This window comes from Fukomys damarensis, unplaced genomic scaffold, assembly GCF_012274545.1.
Source record: "Fukomys damarensis isolate Sample0158 unplaced genomic scaffold, DMR_v1.0_HiC HiC_scaffold_33, whole genome shotgun sequence".
Classification (NCBI taxonomy): Eukaryota; Metazoa; Chordata; class Mammalia; order Rodentia; family Bathyergidae; genus Fukomys; species Fukomys damarensis.
The window spans coordinates 50,269,910-50,285,669 of record NW_022900945.1 but is presented as its reverse complement, the minus strand read 5'-3'; the positions used below and the strand labels follow the sequence as shown (position 1 = coordinate 50,285,669).

General features: G+C 40.1%; 1 protein-coding gene, 1 non-coding gene and 1 pseudogene across 3 annotated transcripts in view; 1 reads left to right on the top strand and 2 right to left on the bottom strand.

The window, feature by feature from the left end:
- Positions 1-15,760, bottom strand: part of Chd1l (chromodomain helicase DNA binding protein 1 like) — a 99,901-nt gene that overhangs the window by 4,471 nt on the left and 79,670 nt on the right. The window lies entirely within an intron of this gene.
- LOC117284109 lies at positions 10,313-10,416 on the bottom strand. The gene has a single exon (XR_004515178.1). It is a non-coding gene; the product is annotated as a U6 spliceosomal RNA (small nuclear RNA).
- On the top strand, positions 12,025-13,309 carry LOC104861642 (annotated as a pseudogene).

The window sequence follows — 15,760 nt, the reverse complement described above, 5'->3', positions numbered from 1 at the left end:
TACATGCAAAACAACAAGTTCCTGTTTCATTGACTAAGAGCACAACAGTAATCAGCTAAGGAGGCAGAAAGGAGAAGCCACAGAAAAAAGAAAAGATCTATAGAAGTGCTTATTACAGAAGCCACTGGGAGTTTCAGGAAAGCCAAAGATGACAGAGGGATTCAGAGCAGTACATTTCTAAGATTAGTAGAAATAGGCTGAAGAGACATTATCCTGTAACTGTTAAAATGCAGACCTCAGCTACACTCCCACAAAAATAAAAGGAGCATGTGACGTAATTTGAAGAAAGGTGCAGTGGTGAGGACTGATGCCAGATTACATTATAATGAAAGGTAAATGAGTAGGAAATAAAATGAGGGCCGAGGATTTAGTTCAGTGGTTTCGCTGCCTGCCTTGCAAGCACAAGGTCCTGAGTTCAATCCCTGGTACCAAACCAACAAACAAAAAAGAAGTCAAATAAAGTCAAACACATACTGAAAAAAATTGCAAATAAAAGGGGGAATATAGGGCAATGACCAAAATGGGTACCTGGGTCACAGAATGCAGTTTGGTTTGTTTGAAAAGGAGAGAAGCCCATGGTAGTTGGGGGAATTTGGGGAGAGAGGTAAAGAGAGTAAAAATTTATTGAAATTAGCTTTCTGATAAAGCAAGCGGGCTACAAATTGAGGGCTTAGTGTTTAAAAAAGAAAATCTGTACTCTGAAATCAGAAGATCGGAAATGGGTTGTAGGGCATTATTTAGGTAGATATATTCATATCGTTTGATCTTGTCTAAAATGAGAGAAAATACTATTAATTAAAAGTATTGTAAATGTACAAAAAAGTAAGGGGATCAAGAGATGGATGGAAGGAGGAGAGAAGGAAAAGGGGACGAGAAAAGGAATTGAGATGTATTAGGTCCATGTACCAGCTCCCCAGCAGGAACGCAAACATGCGCTACACGTGTGCTAATAAACTGATCTGAAAAAAGATGGATGATGTAATCTATGAAGCCATGATTATGGTTGCATGTACTAGAAATAATGAAGTATTGCTAAAATACATCAACAAAAGTCCTTGGACTTCATAACTCCAGAAGGCCCTGAAACATCATGCTAATGAGTTGAGGATAACAGAGGGCTGGCCATGGGTAGTAAAATGTAGTTACATGCTTAAGAGGGGCATCATTAAAATAGTGTCCACGGAGGCTTTGTATGGAAGGGCTAACTCATAGGACTATGTAGGGAGAGAGCACTCCAGGGTGCCCCACGTATTTTTACTAATTAGAAATGCTCAAATTGAATTGTTTGGATTAAAGAGAAAGTGAGTGGTAGGCAGAGACCAGCCCAAGTATCCCTGTGTATAATCCATTTGTTGTCCTTTTATCATTTGAAGTACTGCACTGGATTTCCCATTACGGGTTCCACTACATTGCGTTTGAACTGCTTCACAGGTGTGTGGGAGCTAATCAGATCGTTACCTTTCAGAGAGAGACAGAGATTCCTCTTCCTAAACATGTTTTTTTCTAGCAGGGCTTAATGTGTGTGTGTGTGTGTGTGTGTGTGTTACATCTAGAAAATGTCATAGATAAAGGCTAATTCAGTTGAGATGGATAGAAAAACAGCAGATCATCTGCTAGCAGAGCTCCACTGCTTAGCAGTTACAATGTAAAATGTCATTATTAGACTAAATTGATGCCTGAAAGGGTTGATACTTCCATTGTCAAGCGCGACTGATACACAAGAAATAGAAATTATGTTATCTGTGTCGGGTGGTGGTGGCCAGTGCTGGGACTACTACTGGGATTGTGCTTATTCTTCAAAATGTTGTCAACAATAACACTCCTTTCAAACAGTGAAAAAATGTGTTTTTCTGGTGGATTATGATGAGACTAAGATAAAAAATGAAAATCTGAGAACAAGAGCAACAATGAGAGAAAGAAAAAGAGATGTTAATTCATCCCACAACTCTTTGTGTCTGCACCACCAAAAGCAAAACAATAAAAAACAAACCAAAAAACCTAATTTTTAAATAAAGAACAATTATTGACTTGTTCCTGAATGTCATTTAAAAAATAAATGGCAAAACAAATGGAAAGGCATCCTGTGTTCAGGGCTTAGAAAAATTAATATTGTAAGATGGCAATATTCCCCAAATGATGTCTAGAATCCCCACAATTTCTATCAAAATCCCAGCTGCAGAACTTGACAAGCTGATCCAAAAATTCATAGAGAAATGGGACTCAAAACAGACTTGAGAGAGGAGAACAAATTGGAAGACTCACAGTTTTTTTATTCCAAAATTTATTCCAAAGCTACAGTGAGCAAAACATTTGGATTAAGGGAATAAAACTGAGAGTTCAGAATATACTCAGACATTTATTGTCAATTTATTTCTAACATGGCTGCTAAAATAATTCAGTGATGAAACAATAGACTTTTCAGCAAACGTTGCTGGAACAGCTGGATAGCCACATGTGCAAGAATGAAATTTTATTCTTTACTTTGTCATGAACTGTTGCTTTATTTTTTCATAGAAGCAAGAAGACTTTTAAGAAATATTTTCTTTAATATTTACTTGTATTACATTGAAATAGTTTTTTTAAAAAAAGAATAAAGTTGAAAAGATGTGTACTATATAGAAAATTTAAAATGCATGCAAAACCTAAATAAAAGAGCTAAAACTATAAAAATGTTAGTAGAAAATGTAGATTCAAATTTTCATCATGCTGGATTTTTCAATGGACTTTCAAATATAACATTAACAGCAAAGCATAAGCAATCAAAGAAAAAATGTATAAATCAGACTTCTTCAAAATTAGAGACTTCTGTATGTCAAAAGACACTATCAAGGAAGAGAAAAGACAACCCACAGAACTGGAGAAAATATTTTCAAATCATATTATCTGATGAGAATGTATATAACTCTTAAAATTCAATGAGAAGCAGACAAATCAACTTAAAATGGATAGAAGATTAGACATTTCTCTGAGGAATTTATAATAATGGTCAAGAAGTATATTTAAGATGCCAAACATCATTAGCTATCAGGAATGTAAACCATGAGCACAACAGAATACTATAGCACATAGACTGGGGTGGCTGTAATCAGAAAGATAATGAAGACTGGGAAATTGGAACACAGATACATTATCAGTGGTGAAGCACTTTGGAAAACAGCTTGGCAGTTCCTCAAAATATTAACTATAGGCTTATGACCCAGCAGTTCTGCTCCTAGGAATGTACACAAGAGAAAGGAAATATTTGTCCACATTAAAAAAAAACATATTCTCCCATTCCCTAGCCCTCCCTTTACCCCCTATATACCTAAAATGTACCAATAAACTTAATAAAGATAAAGAAAACAAAAAACCCCTTATATTCTAATATTCCTAGCAGAGAACAATCCAAATGTTTATTAACTGATGTATAGATAAGTGGAATACTGTATATCCTTCTGAGGAATATTATTTAGCCAGAAAATGATTGAAGTATTGTTAAATGCCCAAATCTAGATGAATCTTGAAAACGTTATGATAAGTGAAAGAATTCAGACATAAAATGCCACATATTATATTATCCCATTCATATAAGATATCCAGAGTAAGCAAATCTGCAGAAAGAAAGTAGATTAGTGTTAAGATTTCATGGTTTTTGTGTGTATACATACCACATTTTCTTTATTCATACATCCATTTTTGGACTTTGAGGTTGATTCCTATCCTGGCTATTGTGTTGTTTGGTTTGGTACTGGGGATCAAACTCAGGATCTTTTGCTTGCAAGGCAGGCACAGTGCTGCTAAGCTAAATCTCCACCCCTATCCTGGCTGCAATAAACATGAGGGTGCAAGCAGATGTCTTTTTGTGTTTTCTCTTTAAAAGTTGATTGTCTTGGGTGTTTTTGTTATAGTAATGGAAGACCAACTGACACAAATACATAAAAATATTATGTGTCAATCAAAAATAAAAATGATGAAGTAGATCACTGTGTGTTGGGGCTGAGAGAAAAGAAGGAAAGGTAAATAAACACTAATGGGTCTGGATTTCTTTTTCAGGTGGTAAAATGTTCTGAAGTCGTACAATGGCAATGGTTATACAACTTTGTGAGTGTACTAAAAGCCAGTAAACTGCAGACTTTAAAATGATCAATTTAAGGTATCTCAATTGTATCCCAATAATTTTCAATTAAATTCAATTTTCTTTAAATTTGGATTAGGTAGAGGGAAAATAAAGCAAACCACTTTATTACGCTGCCTGGTTATTTGACTGGATTATATTGTGTTAGCTAGTCAATGTGTCCAACAGTCAACAAAATATTTCACATCACTTCAGTCAGGTAAAGAGAAAAGGATCATTTTATGTCTTGACTGCCTGCTTGACTGTATGGTATAATGGTCGAGGCTGGCTGTCTTTATTGCACTTGTAAATATGCACTGAGGCTCTCAAATAATGGACAGAGCCAATAAACATAATGAATAGATTAATAATAAAACCAAATCATGAAAGGAAAAGAGCAAAAGACTGGCGCGCACTGTTGTCAGAACAAACGCGCTGAAGTGAGAAAAACAGCCTGTTGGATTTAGCTGCTCAGGAACAGCAATTCATTTAGAAAGCAGCTGCCTTTCCAGAATGGATTGTCTTCTGATAAAAGTGATGAATATGTATGTATGAGAACGGAGGTGGGGTGCTGGTTAAAGATTGAACCCAGGATAACTCAATTGATTTCTGTCAGAATTGTGTAGCCTGTGAATCAGTGTTATCAGCGGGTTATTTGTCTGTCTGTAGTGGGAAGCAGTCAAAACATACTTTTCTACCCTGCCCTCCATATTATATTACCTGATAGCAACATACAAAATGAAAGGCCTTTCCCTTATTCCCATAAGGATTTAGTCTCAGGTAATTTTTTAATTGTTCCTGCCATTAATATATTTTAAAATAATTTTATTAGTGTTTATTTTTGCAAAATATTTTCATGCACGCATGTAACATATTTTGATCGTATTCCCCAGTTATCCTCCCATACATCTCTTTCCTCCATCCTTAGTTCCTTCCGCTTGTCTAGTAATATCACTAACATATTTTATGAACCTAAAACATTCATTGTACTCCCCTGAACTACTCAATTGAAAGAGTATTCAAGAGCAGGGAGTGTGTGATAAAAAATAGAGAGCCTCACATATGATCTGTGCAAAAATAAAACAAAAACCCTACAGAGTTAACAATAACCTTTTCCCACCACAGCTCCCGAAGAGTGAGTAACGTGAATGAGCAGGCACGTCTGGAACTGGGCCTTGGGAGTGTGGGTAGTAAGAAGCTTCCATAGTTTCCGTGTGGAATGTCTCAAAAGGCCTCTATGTCAAAGAGTTGGCCTGGTCTCTGCTGCAATGCCATCAGGAGGTGGTAGAGCTTTTGGGAGGCAGGACCTGGGGACAGTACTTAGATCACTGGGAGCACATCCTCAGAGAGAACTGTGAGACTCAGTCTTTTCCTTTTTGCTCATTTTCCTGACTCACAAGGTGAGCAACTTTGCTCCACCATGTGTTCCCCCATGATGTGCCACACTTCTCCAAAGGCGCAAAGCATTAGGGCCTTTTGATGTTGGACTGGAACCTCCAGAACTGTGAGCCAAAATACATCTTCCTTCTTTTTAGGTTGTTTTGGGTACTTTCTTTTAGTGATGGAAAACTAACATAGAAGCTCCTCGTATATTCCTGTTTTTTGTTTGTGTGTGTGTGGGGGGGTTGTTTTGTTTTGGTTCGGTTTGATGTTTTTGCTTTACTGACCCTTAGATAAAAAGGTACAACTCTTAGCTTCTCCCAGGGGTCAAAGAAGTCTCTCCATTATTCAGCATAGCCCAATATTAAGGGACAGAATCACTTTCCCATTCTTTACCTCTGGCCATATCCTCTCGAATTATGCCAGACAGGAGCTATGAAAAAGCTGAATGCGAGGAAAACAAGCTTCTATTCTCAGATCTATATCCCAGTTATCATCTCAGATCTATATCTGATTGCAAACTGAACTGGACAAGAATTGAAGCAAATTTCCACATAAGGTCAAAATTGAGCTTAACCACTGAATTTGATTCAGTTCTCATCCAATTTGGTCTGTGACCAGAACTGTGGAAAGAAGCAAGGTTATGAACCAAGGTATCACTGTATATGACCTTGGACATGTTATAAATGTTTTAAGTCTTGGCTTCCCCATTTGAACAGCAAAGATAATGGTAGTATTTATCTAAAGGAGCATTTAGAGATTAAATGGAATGGAGTAGAATTTTGCACACAGAGAACTCAGTAAATATCCCTATCTCTCTTTTTCTTTTCCCTTGCATAAATGTAAGAGAAGAGTGATTCATTCTTGAGACCTTCAGTTACTAGTTTAGAATATCCAGTGATACATGTCAATAACTAGAAAAGCAATGATTACCTATAACACCAGACAGTATTTGGAGAATGTGCAACTCTATTAAATTAAAAATTTTCTTCCTGGAATTCACTTCCTGTGGAATCATGTGGATCAGTTTAACAATCCACAAGACAGCTACAAGTGACTGTTAAAAACCTGAGGATCTTTGGTGTGAAAAACTATAATAGTACACAGGATCCTAATGAGATAATTAATAATGTGATATAGGAAGTAAAGGGCTAAAGGTGTAGGGAAAGTGGGAAGGGTGGGGGAAAGGTAATAAGGGAGAGGAAAAATTATGAGAAACTGAAAAAATGGAAATAAAGTGTTTGTAAATGGGGAGGGGAGGAGGGGGTGAAGGGAGGGCAGGGACAAGGGGAAAAAATGAGAATCAAGACCTATTATGTAAAGGTACAGAATCCCAATGATGAATGTAATTGTATTGTATACCTAGATTGTACCAATAACCTCAATAAAAAGAAAAAAAAAACCCTGAGGATCAAGTCCTCCATTGACTGTCCTGTGTGTCCTCCAGAGTCCAAGGGAAGATGTTGCATGTAGGAAAGTGGGAACAGGAGGCCTTCAACATGACTACTCTGCTCCAGTGAGTGATCCTAGTTGCAGAGAAGTCTGATTGGCTTCCTAAGAATGGATTCAAGTTTCATTGACTCAATGGCTCAACCAACCATTTTGCTGGTATTTCTGCAGTTTTGGAGTTAGGTAGAAAAAATGCATTAGAAACCAAAGGAAATTTTGCAGTGCTTCATTAAGGCACATGAATGTTCATCTGACTTTCCTCATAGAGACTGTAGTAAAACGGGATTATGGAGTGACTTTATTGCTAAGCTTTACTAAATTTGCAATTTTAAAAGTTTATCTTACATGGAAAAGTTCATGGTTCTTTTAACTGGAAACACTTTGTGTCTTCAAAAACTTTGTAGAGTAACTGCTTTGAGAAGTCATTTTATATAAACTTAAGGGCTTCCTGGTGAGGAAAAGCTGTTTCAGAAGATGAACAGCTTCATTTATTTTTCTGAGGAGGATAAAATATTATTCCTTTATGAAAAAGATAGTCACAGAGGTTCGTGCTACTGACAGAGACAGCCAACATAACTAATTATTCTCTTTTCCCTTATGTTGTTTATTAAAAAAAAAAAAAAAAAGAAGTAAAGGAAACAGAAGATGAACCAGAGGGGAGAGCAAAGAAGCTCTATATTTAGTCCTGTTAGTCAGGCAGTGTAAAGACACACTTATGGCTGTGGCCAAGGAAAGCCATGGCAGATGGGTAAACTTTTGATATTATAATAGCCTTAAATCCTTGATTTGTCCCAATAAAATATTTTAGGAAAAATGGCAAAATGACATGAGTTAAAGAGAAACCATTTTTGATATCTGATGATACAAATCAGAATTAGATTGAGCACTGACAGATACCATGTGCAAAAAGATTCTTGATTTTACCTAAGTGATTTCTTTGAATCTTGTAACTTTTCATATATTTGTCATATCATTTCAAATAGTTATTTTTAACATTGGCTATTTAAATAAGGAACTTTGTTTTTGTTTTAAAAAAATAAATAATGAGGTAATAAATACTAGGGCAATCTTGCTAGCTCAGTTGTCTATACTTAGGATTTTCAGGTGGTTTTAACCATGAAGTAGATGATTAAGAAATCAAGGGTATGAAGGAAAATTTAAGAAAGCAATCAACTACATTGCTTTTTCTTTGAAAAGGGCTGTTGTAATATGTTTTGTATTGCTGCTATAAAATATTTGAGGATAGGTAACATGTAAAGTAAAGAAGTTTATTTTGTTTACAATTTGGGGGCCTGGAAAATCCAAGCAGTATGGTGCCGATGTCCTGGGAAGAGCCTGCTATTTGTATCACAATGTGGAGAGAAACAGAAGGGAAACTGGATTCATGCAGAAGGGACCAATCCATTCTTTCAGGAACTAATGCAGCCACACAAAACCTAACTCACTCCTGGGAGAGCACTAACCCATTCATGAGGGTGGAACCCCCTCACGAGTCCAGCTCTTAAAGCTTCCACCCCCTCAACAGCGCCAGAGTTCATAGGAACTGTTTCCAGCACTACAGCCTATGGAGACAAACTCTATCCAACACACAGCAAGAGGAAAACTGGATTCATAGCATGCTAGACAGTTTTAGTTGTTTGCCTCTTATTATCTTATTTGTCTCTTAGTTCTTGTTTGCCCTTGATTATCTTATCCCATTTTTAAAAATTGTGTTCCAAGGTAGGAATCTAACCTAAAACTTCCCACTTTTAAATTCAATTTGCTGTCTAATATATACAAAAGAAAAGCCAGTAGTGTTTGTGTTGGGGTAAGTGGTGAAAAATTAAGAAGGAGGGAGGTAGAATTTTTATGCTAGAAGATACAATTTAAAAGACAAGAGCCATGCTCTTGCCCACCTTCCTTGGCTCTGGATTTGAAGGTCTATACAGAAGGAAGAGAAGAGTAAGGGGGGATTCTCTGCCTTGATAGCACAGACAAACACAAAGTATGTTAGCTCCTGTCATGCCAACTGGACGCTTGCTGGACCTGTCTCATACGTGTAGATCAAGAGGCTGGCTCTCCCTCAGGAAATTTCCTAAGTTCTATAATGAGCTCATTGCTACACAACATGTTATCCTCCTGCAGCTACAAAACTCCTTCATGAGTGAATTAGTAGGATTCATTAGAGGAACGGATTTAACACAAAATACACTTGTATGATTATACAAAGGATTTACTAGGTAGGCTTATGGGATGAGAAGCAGAAGAGTCCTGGAGGCCATTTTCCAGATCAGAGATGGGAGAATGAAAAATGGCCACCTGCATGCAGGAGGTCCAGGGGATCTAGTTGCAGGTTAAAGTTTGAAGGCCTAGAGCTCACTGCAGAGTCCAGGGTGAGTCTGTGTAGTAAAACTGGAGGATCTGCACTGGAAGGCTGACGAGTCTACTCTGAAAGCCCAAAGGAGCTGAAGACCAATGTCCAAAGGCAATGACAAAGACTTCAGTTCCTGAGAAGGAAGAGAGGAGACCTCCTTCTTCTTTCCCTTCATATTCCATCCAGATCGTAAGCCTATTGTGATCCAGGGTGGCCTACATGTCAGTCATCTGCAGACACACCCAGAGTTTTACTGATCTGCGAAGTGCTTCTGCCTCAGGTTAAGTTGACGTACCACAATTAATGATCGCAGCATGAATAGAAGCTTCATTCAGCCCTTCTCTGTGCTGGTTTTGTCTCACTGTTGTGTGGGGTCCAGCCAGTCCCTCCGAGGAGAGATACAGGATCCTGAAGGACATTTCTTCTGAAGAACATATAAAGGTATGGAGGATACTAAAACCCAGGCAAAAAGAAAGTGGCTTTGAATACTTGAAAGGCTATAAAATGGTCTCCCAAAGGAGCTGTGTGTGGTTCTGAGGGCAGCAAAAAGCATATTGGGTATCACAGGGTAGCAAATTTCCACACAGTATGAAGAGGCACTTTCCAGCAGTCCCAGCTGGTTCTGCTGTGGGAGGCAGCAGGCTGCCCATCACCAGAGCATCTGCGAGGAGGCTGAGTCCTACTTGCCCTAGAGGACTGGGAGAAAATTTATTCCTATACATGAGATGTACTGTTGTGGGGACTTCTCAGGTCCTTCCCAACATAGAGAATTTATTATTCTGGCGTGACAAACAGGTATTAAAAAACTTCTGGGTAAGAGACACTATATTAATGCTTTGAAGGACGAAAATAAATAAGGCTTGATTTGGGCCTTCAAGTGACTAGTGGGCTAAGTAAATAATGTATCTCTCAAATTCCTCTTTTATACTTGATCTTAAAGTCAATTAACAATTTTTTTCAGATGAAATAATATACATTTGTTTAAAATTTATTTCTCACCTTGAGTATGCAAAATACAAACCCCACAAAATGTTCATAAAAACATGGAATGCTTCACAAAAACGCATGCCATCCTTGCATGGGGGCAATATTAAATCTTCTCTGTATTGTTCCAGTTTTAGTACATGTGCTGCATAAGCAAGCCACAGTTTTCACTTGCTGATTAAGAAATTGATATTGAAATGATAAGATGAATGTTGGACCGGATGTTGCACAAGATAGAATAGCAATGCTATTCAAGGGTGATGCTGATATTATATTAAGGTGGCTTTTAATTCAGGAGATATAAATATGATCAAAACATAGCCTAGACCTGTCATCTCTTCATAAAGTGGTTCTGAGGGCCATAGACAAAGGTCAGTGTGAATCAAAACAAGGTAAAGTGACGCTGTACATATCTGTAAGGTCTCAATACAAGATTCCAATGCCTAGACTATATCGCTGTTCTTCCTGAGTTAGGTTGGCTTGGATGGCCTAAATAAAAGAAGCTGTTAGGCCCATCTTTTTGTACTTCCCATAAACCCAAATCCTCATCTCTGACTTCTGCTGTAATGGACAACAAGGAAAGAGAAGTCTTTGTTCCGGTTCCACACAGCCTCTGCTGATGTGTTAGGCCTTCTCAGTCCTGAGCACTATGCTCTGCGTGCCAGTAGAGGAAGAGGTAGAAATATGCTCACACTAAAGTCAACAGTGACCTCCTGGCCTGTGACTGGATCTTTCGGATCTCCAGTGTGCAGATGGCCTGTTTGCACTCTTCCACACCTACTCTGCACGCAGCCATTTATTGGGTTTAGAACCCAGAAACCTGTATTTGCTGTTGTACTCCCAGCTTTTTTTCAGACAGGATCTCACTGAATTACCCAAACTGGCCTTGAATTTGTGGTCCTCCTGTCTCAGCCTCTCCAGTAGCTGGGATTATAGGGATATGTCACTGACTGCATGCTAGGTCCGTCAGCTGCTGGTATTGATTGCTTTGATAAACCATCACACTATGCATATTCAGCGAGTGTAAGTTTAAAAGTAAACATTTTTAAGATGGGTGTGTAGGTGCACGCTGATAACCTTAGCACTTGAGCAATTCAGTGACTTTGTGAGACCCTTTCTCAAAAATAAAAAGGGCAGGAGATGTAGCTCAGGGCAGAGGCCATGGTTTCCCCGGTGCTTCAAAAATGAAAAGTAAGTGTTTTAATGTGCTGCTGTTGTGGCTTGTACCTAGATGTCCCCCCAAAGTGTCATTTGCTCATAGGGGCAGCTTTTGCGAGGTGGCTGGATCATGGGTGTGTGTCGCTGGATTGTGGCTGTGTGTGGTAACCGACCAGTCCATTGATTGGTTTAGCATAGCTGTGGGTGGTGGACTTACTGGAGAGGAAGGGACCACCCTGGGTGTGGGTGGCACCAGCCAGTAGGCAGCCTGAATGGAATCAAAGGAAAAAAAAGAAGAAAGGCTTGCTTCTGTTTCTTCAGAGGAGCTGTAGTCTTCGCTTTCACCTTGGCTGTCCATCTCCTGGCTTCCAGTGCACACTCTTCGGCTTCTTGGACACAGGGCTCTACGGTGAGCTCCAGGCCCTTGACTTCTGACTGTGTCTTTCTGATCACCAGTGCGTACGCTGCCCTTTTGCACTCTTCCACACCTGACTCCGCAGGCAGCCATTATATTCACTCTCTTTCTAGACTCTTGGCCATTTCCAAACCACAAAGCAGAACTAGTTCAGATCTGTGCTGTGCGAAAATAAACCTAGGATCTGACACAATGGAATCTGCTGACTTTGATGTAGTAATTGAGGCCATGCTGGAAGCTACCTATAAAAAAGAGGAGGATAAGCAGCAAAGGAAAGAGGTTAAAAAGGATAGTCCTAGCAAGACCATCAGGAGCTCCAGAAACAGCAGCAGGGGTACCAGCAAGAGCAAGTCCACCGGGGAAACAAGCAAGAGGAGTTGGAGCCATAATAGAAGCAGGGATAGAAAATGTAGTTGTAGTAGGGACCAGGATTGATACAGAGAGAGAAATGATAGGAGCTGAAGTCATGATGCAGCCCCAGCTGGGGCAGTGAACATAGTAGTGAGTCACAAAGTCCTGATTGATGTCGTGAAGATAGTGTGAGCTTCAGGAATCCTCCACTTGCTACTGAGCTGAGCTATGGGGGCAGTAAGAGTCCTCATTTCAGAGAGAAGAGCCAGGTCAGGAAGCCAGTTGATAATCTGAGGCATTAGGAGTGTGATAGCTTCAGTTTTCTTTATGCAGTTGGCTCAGCTAGCTGCCCACATTAGGCCTGGAGGTCTGGAGAACTATTTTTATGCTCTTGGTAAAGCTGGTTATGTGCATTTAATCTCAGATTGGAACTCACATGGATCTAAAGGCATTGCCTATGTGGAATTCTGTAAAATCTGTTCTGTGCCACTGGCCATTGGAACGACTAGGCAATGGCTTCTGGGAGTGCCTAGCATTGTGCAGGCCTCACTAGCTAAAAACAAACAACTTGCAGCCACTGCCAACAACCCACAGAAGGGTAGTAATGTACTATGGTCTCTATGTGGGCTCCTTGCATTTTAATATCACTGAGGACATGCTCCAGGGAATCGTTGAGCCCTTTGGCAAAATTGTCCTGATGAAGGATTTAGACACAGGTCACTCCAAAGGTTATGGTTTCATTACACCCTCAGTTCTAAGTGTACCTGGCTGGCCCTGGAACAACTGAATGACTTTGAATTTGCTGGTCGGCCTATGAGTCGGTCATGTGACTGAGTGGTTAGATGGTGGCACAGACATTGCTTTTTCTCATGGGGCCCAGGAGCTACATCTGAGATCAGCAGATGGACATTTGTGGCTCATGGCTAAACCAGCAGAAGGCTCTGGGATTCAGCTGCCAACTACTGCTTCTCAGGCAGCTGCCTTGCAACTGAATGGAGTGCTTCCCTTGGGGCGTCTGAGCCCAGTGGCTCTGTCTGCTCTGAGGACAGTCCTCAACCTCATCTCCCAGGTAATTGCACCCTAGTGCTTCCAGGTCTCTGGTCTTTTTACCTCCCAGATCATGTAAATGAGTAACAGCACGATACCTCCTGCCACTTCCTTTTCTGCATCTACTCTCCTACTGCCAGTCTTCTGTTTTGTGGATCAAGGCATCCTGACAGCATGGACATTGGCTCTAGAGAAACTGGGACCACCCTTAGAAATGAACAAGAGCTACTGCTCATGTCCCTTTGGGAATGGACTTTGCTGAGCAAAGCCTCCATTGAAGATATCAGAATCTACACCTACACTGAATACTTGTTCTGTGTATGGTCTCTCAAGATGACTTTCTGGCCTTTCCTTTCCACACCTTAGTAATTCCAGAACCTCCCCCACTGGGAAGACCATAGGGCATTAACTAAATGAAATGAAACTCTTGTTTTCCTGCACCTTTACCCTATACCCTGTTAAGGAAAGCTGGAGGACCTCTGGGTCTAAAGGACACCGGAATACAGAGTGTTCAACTTGGAAGTTCTGGCTTTTTGCGCAAGGGCCCTGGAAGATAGCTTGGACATGTGCCTTGTGAGGCCTGCCTTAGGTGCAGCCTACTACTGTAGGTTATCTTGCTGGGAAGTATGGGAGTCACCTATCCTGCGAGGCAACTTGGAAGTGTTGGGGGCTGTGGGGGTTTAAGAAAAGGTGGGGTACTTTTCTAGTATCTTCATCTTCCTTTGTATACTCTTCTATTCCAGGTCCTCCCTTTGGCCTAGGGTGGGAGGATGGAGGGGGCGGCTACCGTTCTTCATCACTTCCTGTGTAGTACTGTTGTGGCCTCGATCCTCATGGTTAAAGCCACTCCTACCCTACCTTGGCATGGTATAAATTCTCACAGGAATTTATACCCTGTGTTGTGTATATAAATAAATATATATAGAAGAATTGACTGAGCATAAAGTATGCAGCAGGCATACGCATGTCTGTATCTAATAAATCATAAGGTTTGCTCTCATAATAACTCTGTGATTTAGGAATTCTTACTAGGATAATAAAATGTTTTGCTTCAGTGTTACACAAACATACTTCTGTTCAAGCTGTGGCAAAGTGTTTAAGCACATACTTCTGTAAGTGTAGTCCTTAGTAATCTGTGGTGTGCTTATATGTCACAGGTGTGTTTGATCTACACATATTTCATGTATCTTCTTCGCCAATACCAAGCCCTGGGTAATTCTTTCTTTCTCTGCTGCCATTCCTAGGCTGTTAGAACGTCTGTGAGTAACCACAAAGCCATGCTCCCAGGGTCCACTCTGATGCACGCCACCTCGCCAAGGCTGGACTCTCCCTACTACTGTTCAATCACTTTATCTCCTGTTCAGTTGATCTATTTCAATTTTTCCACATTGCTTAACCCCCATCACCTCCCTTTCTCCAAGGCCACTTTATTCTTAGCTGATGGCCATTTTGCTAGAATATTATTCCCCCTTTTCTTCAAATGGATGCTCCTCTGACTTCACTCCAGAGACTCAGTCACCATAGCAACCACTGCCAGCTTTGGTTCATTTCCTCAGAAATCCCAACTGGAAGAGATGGCTGAATCAGGGAACTTTTACAAGGAAATTCTGGGAGCTTTTGATATTGGCAGCTGAAATCTCAAAGGCAGCTCTAAATTTAAATAACCAGAAAGATGTTAATCCTAAGCACAAAGGAGAAGCAAAGGGAGATCTAGGAACAGCCATATCTTGTCTGGCTAGCTTCTTTGGGGGAGTCACAGGTTCTATGAAGACACATGTAGAGGTCAGATATCCTGATATAAATCGACATTATTATATATTGTTTAACTGATTCGACTGCACAGTAAGGGAATAACCTTAAAAGGAAGAAAATAAATATTTCATGTTGTTTCTCCCTCAAGTATTAATTTCAAAACTGATTTATGGAATTGTGTGGGTAGAGTGTGATAATTTAAGCCTATTCTGCAAGCATTCCTTGCTCTTTGTGTCAGACACTGTGCAGTTATGAGAAGGGATGGGCACAGTATAGAATCTGTGCTAATGGAAGAAATATACACACTGGGGAAAAGTATGAGTTTCAAACTAGATCACGGTCAGCTCTTCCCAAGATCCCTCCATGACAAAACACATGCATGCATTTGAAAGCCTACGTGGGAAATCTATGAATTTGAGGATTGTAGTCTTTGTATCGGGCTTGCCATTGCTGTGACAGAATACCTGAGAAAAACAACTTAAAATAGGAAAGACCTATTTCGGGCTTATGGTTTCAAGGATTTCAGTTTGTTGTCACTTGGTTCCATTGTGGAAGAACAGAACATCATAGTGGAAAACATGTGGTAAAGCAAAACTGCTAGCCTCATGGCAGCCAAGAGACAGAAAGGGAGAGGAGAGAGGGGACCCCCAACTTCCCCTTCAAAAGCAGGCCCCAATAACAGACTTCCTCCAATGAGGCCCCACCTCTTAAAGTGTCTACCACCCTCAGTAGTGCCACCGGCTGGGGACAAAGCTTTCAACACGTGGGGACATTCCAG